Source organism: Xenopus laevis, chromosome 1L (genome assembly GCF_017654675.1).
Source record: "Xenopus laevis strain J_2021 chromosome 1L, Xenopus_laevis_v10.1, whole genome shotgun sequence".
Taxonomy (NCBI): domain Eukaryota; kingdom Metazoa; phylum Chordata; class Amphibia; order Anura; family Pipidae; genus Xenopus; species Xenopus laevis.
The window spans coordinates 216,790,942-216,807,179 of NC_054371.1; positions in this window are offsets into that span (position 1 = coordinate 216,790,942).

Genomic DNA, 16,238 nt, shown 5'->3' on the forward strand with positions numbered 1-16,238 from the left:
TTTCAAGAGAAATTCAGAAAGTCCTATTGCTTTAGACTTAATTCTACTAGATACTGTATATTATGACCTGGATGAATGAATATCTTCATAGACACCTCATACTACATCAGTATTATATGACCCTTTTTATGGGGTTCTACTGCAGAAAAGTATTGAGATCTCACAGTTCTCAAAAGGGCCATTTGCTATTATGACTCTTTGGCATTTTATTTATATTGCACACAGCCTTTCTACCCTAGAACATGGACAATTCCAGTTTTACCAAGCATCTACACCAAGGTCTTCCTCAGGCTGTTAAATCTCATTGCTAGCAAACCACCAAAGCACCAATCTCATTTTGAAACCTGGACTTTTCTGATATATGGCAACAGAATGGAAACAGAAACGTGACTAAACTGAGACTAGAACAAGATGGTGTCTATAGTAACAGTGGATAATAGTCGCTGGCAAGGGAGTGTGACTGTGGGATAGCAGGTATAGTAGGGAGAGATGGTGTCTATAGTAACAGTGGATAATAGTCTCTGAGAAGGAAGTGTGACTGTGGGATAGCAGGTATAGTAGGGAGAGATGGTGCCTATAGTAACAGTGGATAATAGTCTCTGGGAAGGGAGTGTGACTGTGGGATAGCAGGTATAGTAGGGAGAGATGGTGTCTATAGTAACAGTGGATAATAGTCTCTGAGAAGGAAGTGTGACTGTGGGATAGCAGGTATAGTAGGGAGAGATGGTGCCTATAGTAACAGTGGATAATAGTCGCTGGCAAGGGAGTGTGACTGTGGGATAGCAGGTATAGTAGGGAGAGATGGTGCCTATAGTAACAGTGGATAATAGTCTCTGAGAAGGAAGTGTGACTGTGGGATAGCAGGTATAGTAGGGAGAGATGGTGCCTATAGTAACAGTGGATAATAGTCTCTGAGAAGGAAGTGTGACTGTGGGATAGCAGGTATAGTAGGGAGAGATGGTGCCTATAGTAACAGTGGGATAATAGTCTCTGGGAAGGGAGTGTGACTGTGGGATAGCAGGTATAGTAGGGAGAGATGGTGCCTATAGTAACAGTGGGATAATAGTCTCTGGGAAGGGAGTGTGACTGTGGGATAGCAGGTATAGTAGGGAGAGATGGTGCCTATAGTAACAGTGGGATAATAGTCTCTGGGAAGGGAGTGTGACTGTGGGATAGCAGGTATAGTAGGGAGAGATGGTGCCTATAGTAACAGTGGGATAATAGTCTCTGGGAAGGGAGTGTGACTGTGGGATAGCAGGTATAGTAGGGAGAGATGGTGCCTATAGTAACAGTGGGATAATAGTCTCTGGGAAGGGATTGTGGCTGTGGGATAGCAGGTATAGTAGGGAGAGATGGTGTCTATAGTAACAGTGGGATAATAGTCTCTGGGAAGGGAGTGTGACTGTGGGATAGCAGGTATAGTAGGGAGAGATGGTGTCTATAGTAACAGTGGGATAATAGTCTCTGGGAAGGGAGTGTGACTGTGGGATAGCAGGTATAGTAGGAAGAGATGGTGTCTATAGTAACATTGGATAATAGTCTCTGGGAAGGGAGTGTGACTGTGGGATAGCAGGTATAGTAGGGAGAGATGGTGTCTGTAGTAACAGTGGATAATAGTCTCTGGGAAGGGAGTGTGACTGTGGGATAGCAGGTATAGTAGGGAGAGATGGTGCCTGTAGTAACAGTGGGGATAATAGTCTCTGGGAAGGGAGTGTGACTGTGGGATATCAGATATAGTAGGGAGAGATGGTGCCTATAGTAACAGTGGATAATAGTCTCTGGGAAGGGAGTGTGACTGTGGGATAGCAGGTATAGTAGGGAGAGATGATGTCTATAGTAACAGTGGATAATAGTCTCTGGGAAGGGAGTGTGACTGTGGGATAGCAGGTATAGTAGGGAGAGATGGTGCCTATAGTAACAGTGGATAATAGTCTCTGGGAAGGGAGTGCGACTGTGGGATAGCAGGTATAGTAGGGAGAGATGGTGTCTATAGTAACAGTGGATAATAGTCTCTGGGAAGGGAGTGTGACTGTGGGATAGCAGGTATAGTAGGGAGAGATGGTGTTTATAGTAACAGTGGATAATAGTCTCTGGGAAGGGAGTGTGACTGTGGGATATCAGGTATAGTAGGGAGAGATGGTGCCTATAGTAACAGTGGGATAATAGTCTCTGGGAAGGGAGTGTGACTGTGGGATAGCAGGTATAGTAGGGAGAGATGGTGCCTATAGTAACAGTGGGATAATAGTCTCTGGGAAGGGATTGTGACTGTGGGATAGCAGGTATAGTAGGTATACAGCTGCTCACTAACTTTCCTTAACCTGTCACTCCTATAGTGACCTATTATAGTTTATGACCTGACACTTGATTGCTCCAATACTGAGGTCTACCTCCACCTCAGGCCCTAACAGCAACACACCACCTCCTCCAGTGAGTGGGTGCACAAGAAAGAGGCAGAACACATGGAAGCAGCGATGGGCCAGCCCGGTCAGGCATCCTGGTCAGTTGAGCGCCCACGAGAGAAGGTCTGTGCCTGGCACCCCAAAAGCTTTGCGCCCTTGGCACGTGCTTATTCTTCCTACCCTTAGTTTCGGCCCTGCATGGGAGCATCTTTTTTATGACCTCTGGGAACTACTCTCCCTCCCTCTCTGAAAAAGGACCCAACCTAGCCGGCTAACTAAATCCCTGGGACATAGAAAAACCTTTAGAGTCCTACACAGGTCTTCATGGGTCAAACAAATCCAGACTTAATATTGCTTAACCTCTTTGGCAAAATCTTTTGTCATTTTTCCTAAGCCAACACATGTTTTTGAAAGGAATCTCACACCTTTATTCCTGTCAGACACAAAACGGTATTGAATCATGTACTTACAGAAATGTGGGGGGAATAAGTGTAATTCTATATGCCCTGTCTCTAACTTAAGTCATATATGGATCTGTCTATATTAAATGTGACAGGGTCAGTCTCTTAACTACAAGTCTGTGACAGTTTGAGGTCTCTCACTTTCAGCATTCAGCACAAATGGAGACTGTGAGCGTCTGAGCAGAACGCAAAAGCTTTTTACCAGAGTTGAAAGAGGTTCCGTCTCCAGCCATATTGATGATATTTAAATTATTTTAACTGTAGATAAACAGAAGGCAATATGACAAGCTGTTTAAAGGAGAAGGAAAGCTACAGAGGCATTTTATTGCCAATAGATTAGCTGCAATACTGCAAGCTAGAATGCTATATTTATTCTGTAGAATGTTTTACCATACCTGAGTAAAAAGCTCTAGAAACTCTCTGTTTGTTTAGGATAGGAGCTGCGGAATCAATGTGGTGTGACATCACTTCCTGCCTGAGTCTCTCCCTGCTCTGGGCTCAGATTACAGTAGAGAAGGGAGGGGGGGGAAGAGGAGCAAACTGAGCATGCTCTTGCCCAGGGCAATGAGGTCTAAGCTGAAGGCAGGAAGTCTGATACAGAAGCCCATGAGTACACAATAGAAGGAAAGAAATGCTGTGTTTCTTTTGACAGGGGACTCAGAGCAGCACTACTTTGAGGGTTTACTGGTATATTTAGGTGGACCTTTCTGATAAGGCTTACTTAGTTTTAACCTTTCCTTCTCCTTTAAGAAATACCCAATAGAAGACCGATAACTATTTGACAATTGACCTGCCAGTCTCTCTAGATTAGATTAAATGTTAGCATTTGGTAAAGTATGGTGTACTACCAATGCAGTAAGTAAGTCGTAAGTAGCTAATGGTTTTCAATGCTGTTGGCCCTCAATCTGTCATCCTTTTACCCAAACACCCCAATGAGATGACTCCATTCCATGGTATAGGAGAACTAGTTAACAGTACCTAGGGTTTTTTTTTTATAGATGCTGAGCTCTCCCATTTGCTCTAAAATCACAGACTTTGCTTGGAATTCTAGCCAGAAACAAGTCTAGCCAGTTTTCCTCCCTAACCACTAGGCCAGGAGAGCAGCTGAAAATCCAGCAGCCTTATTGGGAAACCAATCAGAGCTCACTCTGCACTATATAAACCCTCCTCTCACATCAATTCCTGTGATGTGTTGTCAAGAATTGTTTATTCAAAACACATCAGTTAATAGTGCTGTGCTGAAATGCATTTTTCAAATGAGCAAACAGATTTTTTAATATTTAATTTAGACATGTTGTTAATTTCCCAGGTGTCCCCAGTCATATGACTTGTGCTCTTATAAACACTCATTACTGCTGCACTGCAAGGTAGAGAGATATCACCCCCTCCCTAATAGCAAGGTAACAAGATACCAGCTCCTGGACTCAAGATAACAGCAGGTAGAGATGAGAACAGCACATAATAGTAAAACACCCCAACTGTGACTCTTCCAGTTGTATTAAGTAGGAGAAACAATAGCTTGTCTGAAAGTAGTTTCATAGTGAAGTGCTTGCTCTTTCTGAAAGCATATGACCAGGCACAATGGCTGCCTACACACCAATATTAAAACTAAAAATACACTTGTTGGTGCAGGAAAAACATTTTATATGGTAGAATGAATTATTTGCAGATTGTAAATTAAACTAAAATCAGGACAGAATCCCTTTAAGGGGAAATCCCCCAATGCATGGATCTGATGAGTGATGAGTCCTTCAGGAAAGAGACTGTTTGGGAGCAAGCCTGAAAGACTGGAGTGGCACAAAACAGAACAAAAAAAGGACTGAAAGGTCAGGCGTGGAACGGAGCAGGAGTAGAGCTAGAAGAGTTTGATGGAGCGGGTGTAGAGGCAAGAACAGGATCGCTGAAGGAGCAAGACTGGAGCTGGAACAGAAACTGGACCAAGGCAAGGGATGGTGAGAGCAAGGAAGAAGTAGAAGCAAGACACAATACTCAAGCCAAAACAACCTTATTGCTACAAAGGATTAACACAAGCCTGCATATGTGACCACTGAAAAAAGGACAAATAATATTTCATGTTCATGTTTTCTCTGACTTACAGACTCCTAGCTAGGGGACTTTTGGTTCTCTATTTTACATATAGGCTTGTTTTGTTTGATATATTTTTATAGAGCCCAGCAATGTTCAAGGGTATCGTTTCTCCTCTATTCCAATTGTTCTCACAAATAGAAAAAGCCTTGTGTTTTCTCACTTGCTAAGACATACAAACTCTTCATGAATCTAACGTGTCTGCAAACACACACACTTCAGTAACTCACTGCAAAAAGCCTTTTTGCACCATAAGATCTAATCTCAGTGGATACCCTTGTTTCCTTTGGAAAGATCTACTGGTGAACATTGGACGTTTATGTTTTTGTGTAAATATTTATACATAGTGATCTTATCCCTCTGTAAGTGCTTCTTCTCCAGAGTAAACATCCCCAACATGACCAGCCTTTTATAATAACCACATACCCTTAATTGTCCTTATCTATAAAGTACAAGACACCAAAATTGCACTAAATATTTTTGATGGGACGAGGAAAGAAATACTCTCTTGAATATAATTCCCTCAAGAATAATGGTATGACGATTGCTGCATTGCCTGTTTAAGTAAATTTTTTTTTAAATCTATAAGTTCTCATAGGTATTTCTCCATCCCAGAGTCACCTACTTTAGTTCAATTAGGGGTATGAGCAGAGATGAATGTATGCAGTGCTGGTTCCACCTGGAAAAAATGTTGGGAGGGCCCTTGAGAGCGATTGGGGATTCCTGCAACTACAGAAGAAGCAGACCTCCAGGTCCAAGCCGCTGTTTAGAATTAAAACATGCAAAAAAGGAAGGGTTGTGGGAGCACTCCAAGGCTGATCTGACTTAATTAACTACAAGCATACAGAAATGAGGGGGGATTAATCAATGCACATTCCATGGTCCCCTGTCTCATACATAATTTAGGGGGTTATTTATCAAAGGTTTTTTTATACCTCGAATGAACTCACAACTTGAATGGTTTCTAATGCAAGAAAAAACTTGAATGGGAAAAATTTGAATCAGCAAGTTCGGGGTTAACAACCCGAAAAATAGTCGAGTAATTAATCGAGTTTTAGACAGGAAAATGCTCGAAACGTTTGAATTGATCAAGTTTTCGGGCAAAACCATCCGAAAAAAACTCGAACATCATGAGGACTATTAACATCGTCAAATGGTTCAAGAGACCTCTGCCATATGGACTCCTACATGACCTCGACAGGTTTTAGATGGTGTATTTTCAGATTCAAGCTATTTCCAGGGTCAGGGTATAATAAATCTCAAAAAATGTAAGATTTTTTTTAACCTGAAAATGTGTATTTTGACCAAAAAAAAAACCCTCAAAAACTCATGGGAAAAACTCGATCCTTAAAAAAATAACCCCCTTCTATGCAATTGCATGTATTTACAAAAACAAAAGTTATGATCATAAAATTGATAAACCACCATACCACGTCAAGATAAACCTCATATGGTGGTCCCTAACTATTTACCTCCGCACATAGTATTCAAATGCTGGCACCTGCCTGCATGGAAGTATTTCTTGGGATAAGTGTCTCCGTACCTGGGCAATGGTTTCACTCAGATGGCTTAGTCTTCCTCCACCAGTAGCTTTTAGGGTAAGGGCACACGGCCAGATTCGGGGAGATTAGTCGCCCCACCGACAAATCGACTATTCTTGGGGGCGACAATCTCCCCGAACTGCCTTCCCCTACCTTCCCGCCGTCTATAATTAAAAATCGCCAGCGGGATTCCTTGTGAGACAACTTCTGAAAACGAAGCACCATGAAAGTAGGGGAAGGCGGTTCGGGGAGATTGTCACCCCTTAAAAGAGGCGATTTGTCGCCGGGGCAACTAATCTCCCCGAATTTGCCCGTGTGCCCTTACCCTTAGAAGAGAGAGATTGCCAATGATTCTACTTCCACAAGCTTAATCCTCCCCCACTTGCGGCTTTTAAGAGAGAGAGAGAGAGACTTCCCAGCTCGACACTCATTTTTTAAAGACATGGGGCCACCATTTAAAGGAACAGGTGTGGGGGACAGAAGTGCAACTCCCCTTGTTTTTGCATTTTTGTATTATATCTGCCAAAAGTCTAGCAGTTATTCTGCAGGCCAAGCTTCCATGTGGTTGTAGCACCCCACACCCACCCTTTTAAATGGTGGTCCTATGCCTTTAAAAATAGGTGTTGGTCTCTCTATGCCAGGTCCCTATGTAATATTACCCGGTATTCTCACTAATTTCTCTGACCTGTAAACTGGCTCTTGCTAACTTTATTAGCAGTACAGGTATGGGACCTGTTACCGAGAATTCTTGGGACTTGGGGTTTCCATATACTGGATCTTTCCGTCATTTGGATCTTACATAGTAAGTTAGGTTGAAAAAAGACACACGTCCATCAAGTTCAACCTTTTAACTCTATTTTAATGACAGTGTTACTTTGCTGGATATCTGCCTGGCATTCATAGTATGACCCAAATTGCTGGTTACATCCCTGAATCACTAGCCACCAGGGTTGGACCGGGACTGCTGTCCAGGGCCCCCTCCAGCCCCCAACCCCATACTGCGACGTGCTGGCTCAGTGTGCAATCATGAGGGAGCCGCTCGGCGTGTATGCGCAGGCAGCGCTGCGCCGGAATTTTTTTTTGTCAAATCCAAATATCTGGAGAGGGGATCTGGCGGGGGCCCATGAGGGTCGGGCCCACCGGCCATTCCCACACTGCTTGCCACCATTGCACCACAAGTTGCAGTTCAGATAATTAAGATAACAATGAATACATACGGGAATTTACAGGGGTGGTTCACCTTTCAGTTAACTGTTAGTATGTTATAGAATAACTAATTCTAAGCAAATTTTCAATTGGTCTTTATAATTGATTTTTTTTTATAGTTTTTGAATTATTTGCCTTGTTTTTCTGACTCTTTCCAGCTTTCAAATGGGGGTCACTGACCCCATCTAAAAAACAAATGCTCCGTAAGGCTACACATGAATTTTTATTGCTACTTTTTATTACGCATCTTTCTATTCAGACCTCTCCTATTCATATTCCAGTCTCTTATTCAAATCAATGCGTGGTTGCTAGGGTAAGAATCGAAATAATTCAAAAACCACAAATAATAAAAACTGAAAAACCAGTTGTTTCAGAATATCCCTCTCTACATCATACTAACAGTTCGTTTAAAGGTGAGCAACCCCTTTAAGATGTTATTCATCAGTCCCTTGAAAGGATTCTGAGAATGCGCTGAGCGCAAATGTTAAGAGCCCTTGTTAGATGAAGCTGTTTAAGGATATTAGCTGCTGCTATTAATATAGCCAGATCTCCCTTTCCGAGGGATATTTTAAAAAGAGAGAAACTATCACAGAAAGGTCAATAGGAGTGTCAATATGCAAGAGATCAAAAGCCTCCCCTTCACTTAGGTTGTATATTAAGTAGGAATAATAACTTTTTCTGGGAAAAGCAAACCAATTATTAGCTGAGAAGCAGGTACCATTCAGCTCTTCATAGAGATCTTTAATGATCAGATTTGAATAGACAAAAGAAATGCATACTGATACTTAGTAAACTACATGGGCACTGATACATCTGTTACCCAGAGTCATTACGGTACATTAAATGATATTGTATAGGCAAATGTATTTAAGTACCGTACACAATGTAGCCACAACACTTCCACTGCAAGATTCCAACTGTACCTGGAAGCAACGTCAGCATTAGGTTCCTGTTGGTCCAAAGCATGGTATTCTTTATGGGTGAGCAGCTAAACACAAGCCATGTACAATGCTGAGCACGGCTACCATATTGGACTCTAGAGCAGTGGAGGGTTGGCTCATGCTTTACTATCTGGCAGTTTGGTGGATGCCCGAAGAACGTTAACTGCATTAAAGCATTATGCTGCCTACAAAGTGGAGGATGAATAACAGGTTGGGGATTTTTTTCATGATTTGGGCTAGGAAACCAACAACAAAGGTGTGAAAGTATATTTCAATGACAATGGTATCATGAAACTCATTAGTCAGCCATTATAGCATTTGAGCTATACCAGTGATCCCCAACCAGTGACTCATGTGAACATGTTACTCACCAACCCCTTAGATGTTGCTCCCAGTGGCCTCAAAGCAGGTGCTTATTTTTGAATTCCAGACTTGGAGGCAAGTTTACTGTCAAACAGAGTCTCCAGTAGGCAGTCTGAGCCCATAATTGCTAGTGTTACTCTCCAACTTTTATTTGAATGTGGCCCATAGGTTAAAAATGGTTGGGGATCCCTGGTATATACTGTAACCCATGTTTGGCCACCCCCCTGGTGCCAAGGTGGTACATCACATTATTTACTGAGTCCCATTTGCAAGGAAAGGGTAGTGGGAATTCTTCTTCTCTGGCAGTGCCTCCACCTAATGGGATCCGGGAATACACCTGTGGGTGGCCCCATTAGGAATAACATGCAACAAACATTTTACTTTTGTAAAAACAACAACTTTTAATAAAGAAAGTGTAATTTAAAGGGTAAGTAAAAACACATTTACATCATACAATATGCATTTAACTAGCATGACCCACTGCCCTGGGAATCCTGTGCCAGTCCATTTCCTGGCCCTCTATGCCAGGTAAAGTCCCGCACTACTCATTGGCACATCAAAGTCTCAGTCCCTTATCCCCAATGAGCACACTTGGTCCCAGGCAGGGAAAAATACCTTTCCCTCCGGTTAGGTACTTGCTCCCTCGTGGCAGGCATAAACAGAGCCTGTATCACAAATGGAAATATACTGGATCCTCTCTTTTTCCACCCTGCCCTGGCCTCACTCACCCGAGGGCTCACACACAGAGCTGGAGTAGGCATCCACAGCGATGAATACATTCCATAAACATATGAAGCTTGTATTATCCTTCAGCCATAGCTCCCAGCACTGTCTATAGCGCGAGCACACTGTTGCTGAATCCAAAGCTGAACTGTAGCTCCCAACACTGTATATAGCGCAAGCATTTCATATTCAGTTGGGAAAATATGGAGCTGCCGACCCTCTTGATCGAGCTCCCAGCCATGGGGTCGCCACCCCAGCCTCAGAGGCCTTCCTGCCTCTACATAGTGGCAGCTGAACTCACTACTCCTTAGTGAAGTACAACTCAGCAAAATCCTCCAGCAGTAATGACATACTGAGCACATGGCAATCTCCTTTTATAGGGCACAGCGACACCTTGTGGCTGCTATTGGGATCAGCCATGCTGCACCAATCAAAGAGGAGACCTCACTCTCAAGCCAAACAGGGGAATTCCCAGACCATGAGGTCTTAGACCGTACGATTAACACTATGGGTCCCTACAATACCATAAGGGAAACTCATCTAAGAAGAGCAAAGTACACATTTTGGATCAAAAAGACAAATGGTTTGAAAGAGGTGTAAAGAAGGAAATGTATGTAAATCTGGAGTAACTGTTCCTTAGACTAGGGCCACACTAAATGGATCTTGGGCAGTTGCTGTGCTGCCTGCAACCTCTTGGATGTTGCTCCCAGTGGCCTGTAAGCAGGGGTTTATTTGAATTCCAGGCTTGAAGTTTTAGTTGCATAAAAAACAATGGGCACTGCCAAACAGAACCTCCTGTAGGCTGCCAGTTCACATAGGGGCTACCAAACAGCCAATCACAGCCCTTATTTGGCACCCCTGAAAACTTTTTCCATGCTGGTGTTGCTCCCTAACTCTTTCTACATTAAAAAGTTTGGGGACCACCACTTTAATATTAGAATCGGTATAGAAATAGGAGAGAGAAGTGATACCATTCATCAGAAATAATATGGCAGTGGGCTCATTTGCTAAGGCTGGAAAAAAAAACTGGCACAGTGCTGTTCCCCATATTAACCAATGATATATTTGCTTTCAGTATTCCTGCAGCAGACTGATCAAAGCTGAATGCTGATTGGTTGGAAGGGAAGGGGTTACTGCACTGAGGGTTACCTATTGTTGGTGGATCAAGCACCAGTCAGAAAATCCAGTTTCCCCTCTGGATGATATAGTGCGGTGCTGAAACAGGTTCAACGTAATAACACACTAGTTCACTCTTTCTATGAACCATAATTTGTACTGTGAAATCAACTGAACCATTAAAAGCAATCGCTCCTGAAGCATTTGGCTGCTGTGTGTTCATTAAAATGATGCTTGTGATAAAACTGTGATGGATAATTTATCAGGTTCAGTGTCTGCGAGAAGTAGAATATATCCTGGTGATTACAGAGCTGGAGATTGTATAATACAGTTCAGCAGCAGAATTCTCATATATAAACAGTATTGTTACTGATATTTTAGACTGAGAGATTGGGCAGGGAGACACTGAGTATTGGCTAAAAATGATGCTCCACACATAGTACTATATAATCAGTAATCACATCAATCAATGGAATATTCTCTGTGGATGATGATGATGATGGTGGTGGTGATAAAGCAATCACTTTGCACACATTAAATACAGTATATCCAGGTCAGTCCAAGTAGCTTCAAAGGGGTGGTTCACCATTTAGTATGTTATTGAATGGCTAATTCAAAGCAATCTGCATTCATTTTTTTCTTTTTTATAGTTTTGTAATTATTTGCCTTCTTCTTCTGAATGTCTGAAATTGGGGTCACTGGCCCAATCCAAAAAAAAAAGGCTACACGTGTATTGTTATTGCTACTTTTTATTAATTATATTTACCTTTAATTATTCATTGTTCTGTGCAGGCCCTCTCCTATTCACTTTCCAATCTTTGATTCAAATCAGTGTATGGTTGCTAGGGGTAATTTGGATCCTAGCAACCAGATTGCTGAAACTGCAAACCGGAGAGCTGCTGAATAAAAAGCTAAATCACCCAAAAACCAAAAATAATAAAAAATGAAAACTAGCTGCAAACTGTCTCATAATATCACTCTTTACTCTACATCATACTAAAAGTTAATTTAAAGGTGAACAACTCCTTTAATATTTGGAACAAGAAGGGCTAATGGGGTCTGTAGTCCTGGAAACTGTATTTCTGCATATTCCTATCCTAAATAGCAATGCGGGTCCTACTTTGTTTTTTTTTCAGTTCCCTGAACGTTCCCTAGGTATCTTTAAGAAAATTTACTGGTTCAGAAATGACCTGTCAAGTATGATCCACAGGTATGGGACCTGGTATCCAGAATGCTCAGGACCTGGGGCTTTCCAGAGAAGGGATCTTTCCATAATTTGGATCTCCATACCTTAAGTCTACTAAAAATACATCAAAACATGAATTAAACCAAACGGGAATTCTTTGTCTCTAAAAAGGATTAATTAAATCTTAGTTGGATCAAGTACAATGCACTGTTTTATTACAGAGCAAAAGGAAATCATTTTTACAAATGTGAATTATTTTTTTATTAAAATGGAGTCTATGTGAGATGGGCTTCCTGTAATTTGGATCTTTCTGAATAACGGGTTTCCGAATAATCAGGCCTGGATTTGTGGAAAGGCCACCAAGGCCCGGGCCTAGGGCGGCAGGGTTTTAGGGAGCGGCATGAAGCCCAAACACACCCGCTTTGGATCGGAAGAGGAGATACAATAGTTTTTTTTAATTTCCCATTCACCAAACCCCAGTGTCCCTGACCTGATGATGAAAATTTGTGCATGTGCACAAATTAAGGGGAGGGGATAGGGGTGAGGAAAGGCAGCAGACCTAGGGGCGCCCGCTATGTAAATCCAAGCCCTGCGGATAATGCATCCCATACCTGTACTATGATGCACTTTTATACCAGTGCCATTCCATACCTCCCAACTGTCCCGTTTTGAGCGGGACAGTCCCTCTTTTGACAGCTCAACCTGTGTTTGTACTGGAATGTCCCGATTTCTCTGCACTGAACAGCCAAAAAAAGATACAATGTTTGTAACTTAATTGGCTCTTGGCAAAAAGCCCAGAATAGATACTTAAGATACATTTGTAACAGTTTTGTCCCTTGGGAGAAGTTAGACTCACAGCTTAAAGGGGTTGTTTACCTTTGAGATAACTTTTAGTATGATGTAGAGCAGAGGTCCCCAACCTTTTTCAACCGTGAGCAAAATTCAGATGTATAAAGATTTGAGGAGCAACCTAAGCATGAAAAATGTTCCAATGTGGTGCCAACAAGGGCTGTGATTGGCTATTGGTAACCCCTATATGGACTGGCAGCCTACAGGAGACTCTGTTTGGTAGTACACATGGTTTTTATACAACCAAAACTTGCCTCCAAGCCTAAAATTCAAAAATAAGCTCCTGCTTTGAGGCCACTGGGAGCAACATCCAAGGGGATGTGGAGCAACATGTTACTCATGAGCTACTGGTTGGGGATCACTGATGTAGAGAGTGATATTCTGAGACAATTTGCAATTGGTTTTCATTTTTTATTATTTAAGGTTGTTGAGTTATTTCGCTTTTTATTTAGCAGCTCTCCAGTTTGCATCTGGTTGCTAGGGTCCATATTACCCTAGCAACCATCCATTGATTTGAATAAGAGACTGGAATATGAATAGGAGAGGCCTGAATAGAAAGATAAGTAATAAAAATTAGCAATAACAATACATTTGTAGCCTTACAGAGCCTTTGTCTTTTAAAAGGGGTCAGCGACGCCCATTTGAAAGTTGCAAAAAGTCAGAAGAAAAAGGCAAATAACTATAAAACTATAAAAAAAAATAAAAAATTAAAACCTATTGAAAAGTTGCTTAGAATTGGCCATTCTATGACATACTAAAAGTAACCTTAAAGGTGGACCACCAATTCACCTTCATTAGCAAAACTGTAATAATTAGGGGGTGTGGCTTTCCAGAATGTTGGGAGGTATGCCATTGCCATTGAATTTGTACTATACAAACTGAGCATCTGCTGATCTAAGCGCATGAGATACAGACCGGTGGACGGCCAAGATCCCATCCATTTAGCAACCTGGCTCCTCTTCTAAACTTTCTGGGCACAGTGCTCCTGAGGTCTCCAGAACATCACAATTGGATAATTATTTCAATGACGACATCTCCTCCATATTCATAGCATAAAACAGGCTAAATCACGAACGCTTGGCCAATTTACCAGCCACATTTAACAAGAACAACACAATTTTTTTTTTTATATAAATGGCCAAATTATGTGCAAGCACAAAAAAATGCTGAGTATTGAAGCCAGCTCAGACTCCAGCTGCACAAACACACCAAATTGACTTTCAGGTTTTATTTATGGAGGGATGGCGCAGATTCTAATGAAGGCACAGCTGGGGATATTTCTATCATATGTGAACAAGCAGAGCCAGCTGCAGGTATCGCTCAAAACAGTTTCAGCCGTTTAATCCTAAAACCCAATAACAAAGGGCTGTACCTGTTGCTCATAATTTCCACATCATCAAAGTTGGACTGAATGTGTCTGCAAATATTTTCTCCCTGGCCAGTTATATAGCTTCTATATATATTATATATATATATATATATATATATATATATATATATATATATATATATATATATATATATATATATATATATATATATATATATATATATATATATATATATATATATATATAGGAACTTGTTGGATTAAAGGAACTGAATTGTTGGTTTAAATAAACTAAAATTTTGCCTGTTGGAACCTCTTTGGACTGCTGTTGTTCTGGCTGACATTTATGTAATATATCAGACTGGCACCCAGGTTGTCTATTACTAGTGATGGGCGAATTTATTCGGCAGGCATGAATTCGCGGTGGAACTCGCGCAATTGCGGCGAAAATTCGATGGAAAAAATAGACATCAACAATTAAAGGTGCCCATTGACTTTAATGCATGTCAAATTGTCGCCGGCGTCGGAATTGTCGATGGCGTCAAAATTTGCGTTTTGCTAAATTCGCCCCTCACTACCTATTACACTTATGGAAGTGCTCTCTACTTTGTAGCTATATATATATATATATATATATATATATATATATAATACACAAAAGCCATGAATATCTTGTAAATTATATCCTTATAAACGGTGAGTTCTGATGTCATCAGTTATAAACGGTGAGTAGTGATGTCATCAGTTATAAACGGTGAGTAGTGATGTCATTTCTGTCACATAACTCACTAAAACTTGTGTATTATAATAAATAAAGTACCCCCTGTTGCAAAATATGAGGATATTAGAAGTAACCTCGGAGTTCCATGACCTGGACCTTCGGCCTTGTGTTTTTATATGGTCATGAAACTCCTCGGTAACTTATAATATCCTTATATTTTACAAGAGGGGGTACTTTATTCACTATATATATATATATATATATATATATATATATATATATATATATATATATATATATATATAGCAGTAAAATGGACCCGCACTCCAGATACTGTACAATTTTATATTTTATTGTGCATCACAGTGTTTCTATTCGGGCCTCTCCTATTCATATTCCAGTCTCTTATTCAAATCAATGCATGGCTGCTAGGGTAATTTGGACCCTAGCAACCAGATTGCTGAAATTGAAATTTATTCAGCTGCTGAATAAAAATCTAAATAACTAAAGAAACACAAATAATAAAAAATGAACACCAACTGCAAATTGACTCAGAATGTCGCTCTCTACATCATACTAAAATTTAATTTAAAGGTCAACAACTCCTTTAATTCATTTTATAAAAGCATACACTACTGTTTACACCCTTATAATATTTCACTTCAGGAAAAAAAGAAGCAGCAACAAAGTAAAGCACAAAAACACAAGACTATAGTTTTTTTAGTAGCTGCATTTCTGTTGTAAGATAGAACTCATTTATCTCACCTAGTGGGAACATAATGAGAACTTGAGAAGGTGACCTCCACTTCAAACTCACTCACTATTATGTAATGCTGACTGCAAGGGAAGGTCATGTCTTTCCATGTCTTTCTAGTCAGTTTTAAGCAAAGCAACATCTTAAGACTTTCCTTTGCTCACAAACTTAATTTTCTGCAGATTGTGGACAGTCAGCCGAACTTAACAGGTGGCGCTGTTGTTTCAATGGATTATATTAGCAGTGAAAAAAACGTATAATATCTCAAAAAATATTCGTTTATTGATGGCTGGAGTTAACTCAAGGCACAGTCTTAACTTGTTGCTGATTAGGGATGGGTGAATAAATTCGCCAGGCATGGATTCACGTCTAGTAATGGGCGAATTTATTTGCCAAGTGCGAATTCGTGGGGAAAAAAAAATTAACGGACGCTGGTGTTTAAAACGGGCATCGGCATAAAAAAACGGGCGTCGGCGTCAAAAAATGGCAGTTTTCAGACGAAACGACGCAAATTCACCCATCACTATTCATGTCATGTATCGCCGCACATAAATTAGCGAAAC